Source organism: Hibiscus syriacus, unplaced genomic scaffold (assembly GCF_006381635.1).
Source record: "Hibiscus syriacus cultivar Baekdansim isolate YM2019G1 unplaced genomic scaffold, ASM638163v2 tig00012180_pilon, whole genome shotgun sequence".
Lineage (NCBI taxonomy): Eukaryota > Viridiplantae > Streptophyta > Magnoliopsida > Malvales > Malvaceae > Hibiscus > Hibiscus syriacus.
Window position 1 is genome coordinate 9,323 of NW_024062267.1, and position 9,374 is coordinate 18,696.

Genomic DNA, 9,374 nt, shown 5'->3' on the forward strand with positions numbered 1-9,374 from the left:
GAATTATACAAACATATTGCCTTATGAGGTTTTTCATTAAGTTTGCGAATTTGTAATATTCTCTTTGAAAAAGAGTGTTCTCAAGAATTGGGGTATATTCTTGAGGGAGTTGTAAGGTTATCTCTTTGGCCTCAAAAGAAAGAACAAATTAGTAATTTTTGGAAAATCCTTAGTGTGGATAGCTAAGGTAGTGGGCGTATACTTTGGTTGAGAAAGTCGAACCACTGTAAATTGTTGTGCAATTACTTTCAATTTTTTGCAGAAGCTTCCACCAAATTTTTAATTGCCAATTCACCCCCCTCTTGGCCGATTTCATCGATCGATTAACTCAACATATTTGTTACATGAAAGTGTGTATGAAGTTTTATGATTTGATAATATGAATGTGTATGATTTGATATATTAGTTGTTAAGAGTTATAGTTACCTTATACGTTTTATATGCTCACTAAGTCATCGACTTAGCGTGTAAGTGTTTCACACGTAGGTTTCGAAGAGCAAGAAGATCAAGAATATGAATTTCAGAGCAGCATATATCCACTCAGAGATCAAATAAGAAGTAAAGTTACAGTATGTATTTTGTTGAGTCAAAGGTGTTGGCATGTTGAAATGTGCAATTTATGAATGCTCTGATCAAATTTTTGTAATGTTTTGAACTAAGTATGTAAATATAGCTTTTGTGTTAATAGAAATTTAAATTTTCCATGATTTTTATAAATGTACGAGCCTTGAAAAGTTAATGTGACACCTCGAACTCGTATCCGAGTCAGGTACGGGTTGGGTGTTACAAACTTGTTATATTTATATTCAAAATGTTCCCTACAAAAATAAAACAGATTAATTAACCAATTGCCACTTGATTAATTCTTAATCACGCAAAATCTTTGATATCTCTACATTTATTGCACAATTATTTTTTAAATTAATAATACCGTCCCAGGAAAGCATTTAGTGCACATTTATTGCACACTTGATTATCTTCCTAAAGCTTCTCTTTCACTATATTTTGTTCATTTTCTGCAACTTCTGAGTGTTTGTTTGGAGCCAAAATGGCACCTTCGAGTAACAAAGATAGTGATGATACGAAGAAGAAAGAAGAAGCGTAAGAAAGTTCCATTGCTGAAGTTGTTTTCATTTGCAGACTTTTACGACTACGTGCTCATGGCCTTGGGTTGCATCGCTGCATGCTTGCATGGTGCATCTGTTCCTGTTTTCTTCGTCTTCTTCGGGAAACTTTACATCTCTTCCCTAAAGAAGCTTCTCACAGAGTTGCCGAGGTACACAACACAACAGCACAACTTCTTTACATCTTTGTTGATTAAACCATAAAGATTCCCACAATCCTTTTCTTTTTGGGGCAGTACTCACTGAATTTTGTATATCTCAGCGTGGCTATATTATTTTCCTCATGGATAGGTTAGTTAAAACTTCCTTAATTCATCAAATTTTACTCCTTTTTAATCATAAATTTGATGATATACATATATATATATACATGTATAGAGTGGCTTGTTGGATGCATACTGGAGAGCAACAATCAGCGAAAATGAGGATGGGATATCTGAAATCTATGCTAAAACAAGACATAAGTTTGTTCGACACAGAAGCTTCAACTGGAGAAGTAATTTCTGCAATTACAAGTGATATCATTGTCGTTCAAGATGCTCTTTCCGAGAAGGTATTCCATTTTCCTTTAGCTGGTCTTAAGATTTCCTTATTAATTATACATGTTTAAGACAGCAAAACGATGAAACTATATAATTAAATAATACAATGAACTGTAAAGAAGAAGAAGAAGATGAAAACGGCGCCGACAATCCCAAGAGAATTACTGTGATCTGACGCAGCTTTTATGTTTCTTCATCTGCAACGGCAACCTCAGTCGATAGTACCAAAGCAAATAGTAAATTTTGCATTCATACAAAAGATTCAATAGCATTTATTATTAGTCAGTTGGTTGTTCGGTGTGTCTCTGGGTTTTTATGCATGGCCTAGCCCCCAGATTTTTCTCAGCGGCGGGTTCACATTATATAATTTTAAACCTTGGCATATATTTTACTGTATATTAATATAGTTGAAAATTTTAATTATATTTATAATCATTCATAAATGCATGACACATGTATGAATACAACACAAATTTAATTTAAATATAAAAAACGTGGCGTGAAGGTCAAAGGATAGAGACGGTTCTTTACGTATTTTTTGCCAAGTGTCATTATTCTTTATTGTATACAAAAATTTGATAATTACAACTGCAATTAATTAAATGGGCGCCGCATATTTTTTAACAAAGAAAAGTTACTACAAAAATATACGATTGTATTAAATTAAGAATTTGAATTTGGACTGTTAAAAAAATCATGTAATTATATTAAATTGTTAATTGAAAATGTTTATGGATAATATACCAAGTTCTTGTGGTGCATGCTAACCATTGTTGAGTTTAATTGATGTCAGGTGGGGAATTTTATGCATTACATTAGCAGGTTTATAGTAGGTTTCATCATCGGTTTTGCTAGGGTATGGCAAATTAGTTTGGTAACACTGTCGATCGTTCCGTTGATCACCGTTGCCGGTGGCCTTTACGCTTACGTAGCCACTGGACTTATTGCTAGAGTTCGAAACTCCTATGTGAAGGCCGGAGAAATTGCCGAAGAGGTCGGGTTTTTTTTTTCAATCTCCCATGCAATAAGACATTTTACGTGAAAAATGATCGGAAGAGATTATGTGACTTGATTTTTCAGGTGATCGGAAATGTTCGAACGGTCCAAGCATTTTCCGGGGAAGAAAGGGCAGTGAAGTCATACAAAGAAGCATTGATGAACACATACAAATACGGTAGAAGCGCCGGCTTAGCCAGGGGACTCGGTCTAGGTTCAATGCATTGTGTGCTTTTCGTTTCCTGGGCTTTGCTCGTTTGGTTCACCAGTATAGTTGTTCACTAGAACATCGCAAATGGTGGCGATTCTTTCACTACCATGCTTAATGTTGTCATCTCCGGCCTGTAAGTTATGTGAAATCTCAATATATGGATGTTCTGAAAACATGTAGTAATTACTTGGTTTTTTTGAGGTGCAGGTCATTAGGACCGGCAGCACAGGACATCTCGGCGTTTATTCGAGCAAGGGTGGCTGCGTATCCGATATTAGAGATGATAGAGAGGAATACAATAAGCAAAACCATCTCCAAAACATGTTACAAACTCGGAAAAGTTGAGGGTCACATTGAATTCAAGGACGTGACGTTCAGTTACCCGTCACGTCCCGATGTCTTAATCTTCGATAGGTTCAGCCTCAACATACCTGCTGGCAAGATTGTAGCTCTTGTGGGAGGGAATGGCTCTGGGAAGAGTACAGTCATATCATTGATTGAGAGATTTTATGAGCCAAATGCAGGGGAAATTTTGTTGGATGGGAACAATGTTAGGGACCTTGATCTCAAATGGCTAAAACAGCAAATTGGTTTGGTTAATCAGGAACCAGCTCTTTTCACAACGACGATTAGGGAGAACATTCTTTAAGGAAAAGATGATGCTACACTCAAAGAGATAACGCGTGCCGCGAAGCTTTCCGAGGCCATCGCGTTCATCAATAATCTCCCTGATAGATTTGAGACTCAGGTACTCATTTACAACTGCTAGCATGTACTACAGAGTCACTTCTCTAAGCGATCACTTTGGAATTGCAGGTTGGTGAGAGAGGAATACAACTATCAGGTGGAAAGAAGCAAAGGATTGCGATATCTGGTGCGATATTGAAGAATCAATCTATTCTTCTACTTGATGAAGCAACAAGTGCACTTGATGCAGAATCTGAGAAGAGTGTGCAGGAGGCACTTGATCGTGTGAAGGTGGGACGAAACACGGTCGTGGTGGCTAATCGGCTTTCTACTATTAGGAATGCAGACGTGATAGCTGTTGTTCGAAGTAGGAAGATAGTAGAAACAGGCAGCCATGATGAGTTCATTTCAAATCCTAGCAGTGCATATTCGTCGCTCGTTCAGCAACAATATCCCTCCCATAGTCGCACAATGAGTACGCAACTCAGGTACATTAACAATGAAGTGACTTTGCAGCAGGCATACTACCGTGTTTTGCGCATGCTGTTCTAGTAAGAACAATACATTAATCAGAACTTTGTTTTCCCTACTTAACTTCTTTATAGCTCAACTTATTCACGAGAATTATCCCGAACAAGGACAAGCTTTGGCACGAGTTTTCGTTCCGATAAGGACTCCATACTAAGCCGTGTGGATGCTGAAGCAATAGATACAGGGAAGCCTGTTTCACCAGGAAGACTGTATTCAATGATAGGACCCGACTGGTCTTATGGGGTCTTTGGCACCATTGCTGCATTGATAGCTGGAGCTCAGATGCCTCTCTTTGCTCTAGGGGTTTCTCAAGCTCTTGTAGCCTATTACATGGACTGGGAAACAACGTGCCGTGAAGTCGAGAAGATTTCCATCCTGTTTTGCTGTGCTGCAGTTTTAACCGTCCTCGTTCATGCTATCGAACATCTATGTTTCGGCATCATGTGAGAGCGCCTCACACTTCGAGTGCGTGAAGTGATGTTTTCTGGTAATATGTGATCTAATCCGAGCAATCATTCGACAATGTTGAACTTCTCCTTTTCCTTGCCGCCTGAAAATGTCATGTGTTAATTTTATTTTTGCAGCCATTTTGAAGAACGAAATCGGATGGTTTGATGACCAGAACAACTCGAGTTCCATGCTTGCATCACGCCTAGAGAGTGATGTGACGTTTTTAAAAGCCGTAGTTGTCGACCGGACATCGATTCTCATTCAGAATTTAGGTTTGGTCGTTGCTGCCTTCATCATCGCATTCATCTTAAACTGGAGAATTACTCGTTATCTTGGCCACTTTCCCATTGATCACGAGTGGTCACATAAGCGAGGTTTGCATATTTGCCAACATTAATTTATACAAACTCAAAGAGTTTTAGATAGGAATATAGTGATATTCTTCCCATCATTCAGAAACTATTCATGCAAGGTTATGGAGGTAACTTGAGCAAAGCATATCTAAAAGCAAACATGCTTGCCGCTGAGGCCGTCAGCAATATTCGAACCGTTGCTGCATTTTGTGCGAGGAGAAGATCCTTGATCTCTATGCCCGTGAGCTGGTAGAGCCTTCAAAGCGTTCATTCAACCGTGGCCAAATCGCCGGGATATTCTATGGCATTTCCCAGTTCATCTTATGGCCTTGGCTTATGGTATGATGGTTGAGCTTCATAATAGCTAATCAATGAGCCAATGAGCATTGCAATAACTAGTACATTGCTGTTAATTTGTTCAGGTATGGTTCTGTATTAATGGGAAAGGAGCTAGCTAGCTTTAAATCTGTCATGAAATCATTTATGGTTTTGATTATAACGGCACTAGCCATGGGAGAAACTTTGGCATTGGTCCCGGATCTTCTAAAACGGAATCAAATGGTGGTATCCGTGTTTGAGATAATGGACCGGAAGACACAGATCGCTGGGGATGCTGGAGAGGAACTAACAAATGTGGAAGGTACAATTGAGCTAAGGGGTGTCCAGTTTAGCTGTCCATCGAGGCCAGACGTAGTCATTTTCAACGGCTTTGATCTAAAAGTTCGTTCAGGCAAGAGTATGGCGCTGGTGGGGCAAAGTGGTTCCGGTAAAAGTTTGGTTCTTGCTCTTATACTTTGATTCAACAGCTGGGAAAGTGACGATTGATGGTGAGTTTTTCTCCTGAAAATCTTGAAATCCAGCTAGTAAAATACTTATCTCAACCGGGCATACACTTAATCCTCGTCAAATCCTTACAGGCAGAGACATAAGGAAACTGAAGCTCAAATCCCTTTGGAAACATATTGGTCTAGTCCAACAAGAACCAGCACTTTTTGCTACATCAATTTATGAGAACATCCTTTATGGCAAAGAAGGGGATTCAGAATCAGAAATAATTGACGCAGCTAAGCTAGCCAATGCACATGGATTCATAAGTTCCCTCCCAGAGGGTTACTTGACGAAAGTTGGTGAACGAGGAGTGCAACTATCTGGTGGTCAGAAACAACGAGTAGCCATCACTCGAGCTGTTCTGAAGAACCCGGAAATCTTGCTACTAGATGAAGCCACCAGTGCTCTAGACATGGAGTTGGAGTGCGTGGTGCAACAAGCTCTCGAGAGATTAATGAGGAATCGAACAACAGTTATGGTGGCACATAGGCTGTCAACTATTAAAAATTCAGAAAAAATATTGGATATACAAGGAGGAAAAATAATAGAGCAAGGGACTCATTCTAGTCTGATAGAAAAGAAAGACGGGGCATATCTTAAGTTAATCAACCTTCAGCAGCAACAGCAACTAGAACATTAATGTCACAATGTGCAAGATAAAAACTACAGGAAGAAACAAATTACCAATACAATTTATGCTTCCTTTTCTTCATTAGTGCTATTGTTTTCCATACAAAGAAAATAATATACATGCTGTGTTTATTTCCAACACATTCCAACCTTTCAACTTCAACGAAACAGTCATGGTAGTAGAATTATTTATTACTGAAAACCCAGTTATGCTTAATAATTTAACACTAAAAATTGTTGCTGAAAATATCATGACAAATTTGACATTGAACAAACAAAAGTTAAAATTGTACAATAATTCAGTTGGGTTGGCGCTATTAATCAAAGCGTGATACAAGGTCTTCCTTCTCTGTTCCTACTTAAACTTTCTGCTTTTTTTCTTATTATGGGAACCGCTACCCGGACTGAAGCTGTCCACCTTGCGTTTTACACCTGTTTGCTTGGGAACACTACCATCCTTGTGCACTTTTGCCTTTGCCTTTCTAGCAGCAACGGCTGGTCTCTTAGTACTGCGTTCTTTCAGCTTATCCGTTCTCTGAGCTTTAAATTTCATTTTTACAGGGCCAATAGCGCCCTTTGAACGAACTGTCTTCTTCTCGCTACCTGATTTGCTAGAGCGCAAGCCCTGGTATGACAAAGAAGCTTTTTATTTGATCTATGGTCATTAGTTGAGGAAGTACTTGAACCAACTGCAAGCTTCTTAGCTGGGGTACTATCCCCTGAGGATGATTGATTCTTTCTCTTAGATGGGGTGGCATCTGGTTTGGCATGAGAAAGCCTTAGCTCCCTATCCCTAAGCTTCAGTGTTCGTTTTTTAACAACCGAATTTGCCGCTTCCTGCATCCACAATGACAACAGTAATTTGTATGACAAATAATCTACGTCCTCTGTAGCTAACATTAACACATACCATCACAGAGAGAAATTTATATCAGACAAAACTCTACACATACAGCTAATCAAAATATTACAATACCGAAACTAGATTAGATTGCATTGAAGTCAAACAGCAATACATCATGGGACTTCCTGGTTCACCTCTAAAGATGCAGTGGATAGCAAGGAGATCCGGCTTACAGTTCAATACTGTCAATTAATTAACCTTTTAAAAAGGGCAAAAACAGACCCCATCGAACAATAGAGGGCTACAACACCACTGCTACTAGGTTTCAGGACATAAGAAGGTAATGATCAACCGAACACTATTTTTGAAACCAGAAATAAAATGTTTCACATTTCAATTGAACAAATAAAGGCTTGAAAATTAAGAAAAAGGATGGACATACCCTTGTTTTGAACAACACATAAGCAATACCCTTGCCAACACCAAATTGAGGATCTCTAATAACCCGGACAGCTTCAATGTTAGACTCCAGATTATTGATACCACAAAATAACTGATAAACTTCTTCATCCTGCAATAAGTTTTAAAATTGTATTCAGACCATATGCCATTGGCAGGAAAAAATATTAATCTCATACCGGAATCAGGATAAAAAATATCAGGCAAAAATAATCACCTTCACATCAAATGGGAGATTACCAAGAAAAACAGTCCTCTTGTTATCATAGAGAGGCGCACTCTCTGCTTTCAACTTTTTCCTCGGTGGACATGCCCTATCAACACGAATGTGATTTCCTGCAATCTATATCCATGAAAACAACAATAGAATCAATATAGTGCACCTTCGCCTTAAGCATTACTATTGTTCTGACAACAGTAGTAAAACACATACCACAGCCATGTTGTTGGCTAAAGATTCCTCAGCAGACTGCTCTGTTTTGAAAACGACGTATGCATGGACACTGCAAAGAAAATCAACATTAGTGATTAACAGGGAGTCGTTTACATCAAATAAACAAAGTAGATGATCGAGTAAACCAATCACATGTATTCAGAATCAAGTTACTTGAAGCCATAAATGTATAAAGGTTCAATGTAAACATAGTTTTAAGCAGAAGTTTGTTCACCAATTCATATTTCATGGGATAACAATGCACAAATATTAAATATTAGGTGTACAATAAAATTAGCAATCCGAAAGTGTAATTGTAGCTCCTTTTTGAATTAAAGACTTACCTATCAGCTTTGTCATTAATTTGCTTTAACATTACAGCTCCTTTTCTGGGCTTCTTAGTCTAGACAGGAAAGAAAACAATTAGAAAAATCATCAACTGAAAAATCAATGAGCCAAAAGAGCAGAAAGAATCACAGAAAACTCACATCGTTTAAAGGAACAGATCGAATTCTAACAGACTCAATCTCTCCAAACTTGCTAAACTCCTTTATCAACACTTTCTTCTTCACTTGAATCGGCAAATTTCCTACAAATACAGTCCTCAAAAGTTTACTTTCATCATCAAACCCTTCTTTTGGAACCGAAGCAACCACCCTAACGTCCTCTGGCTTCTTCCTCTTTTGCCCCACAACGACCTTCTCCTCAGCATCTGACTCCACCGCCACCGCCCCATATTTCCTTTCCTCGTACTCTTTCTCCACCTCTTCCCTCTTCCTTTTATTCTTTTTCAGGCCTTTTAGGCTTTCGGGTGCTTCCTTCTTTTCCTCGCTCAATTTTCTTTTTGCATCAAGACCTGAACTTTCAAAATTATCTAAAGAGCCCAAATTTAGGTTTTCTGGATTCCTACCTTTCTTTGATTTATGAGCCTCGGTTCCCTCTTCGCTTGAACCAAAAGTGGGGATTTCACCTTCTTCTTTCTCCTTCCGCTTCCCACGCTTCAATGGCGGTGCACCCGAAACCAATGAACCATCATTTTTATGATCTTCAACGGATTCTATTGACTTTCTTTTGAATGGATTGTCATCAGAGAAAAGGGAAGAAACGGCGGTATCTGGCTGCGAAACGTCACCGAAGATAGTTTTAAAGGCATCGGATTGAGCTGCAACAGTGTCTGATACGGCCACCGTGACTGGTTCTTTAGATTTCTTCTTTCCCATGATGGGGGCGAGCGGAGGAAGATTGAAAGAGAGGAATGAAAACCCTAAGAACTAAATTTTGTTACG

At 38.7% G+C, this 9,374-nt stretch overlaps 2 pseudogenes; one reads left to right on the top strand and one right to left on the bottom strand.

Annotated features, from left to right (window-relative positions):
* The first annotated feature begins 1,069 nt into the window (after positions 1-1,069).
* LOC120205125 lies at positions 1,070-6,420 on the top strand (annotated as a pseudogene).
* A 40-nt stretch (positions 6,421-6,460) lies between these two features.
* Positions 6,461-9,374, bottom strand: LOC120205126 (annotated as a pseudogene).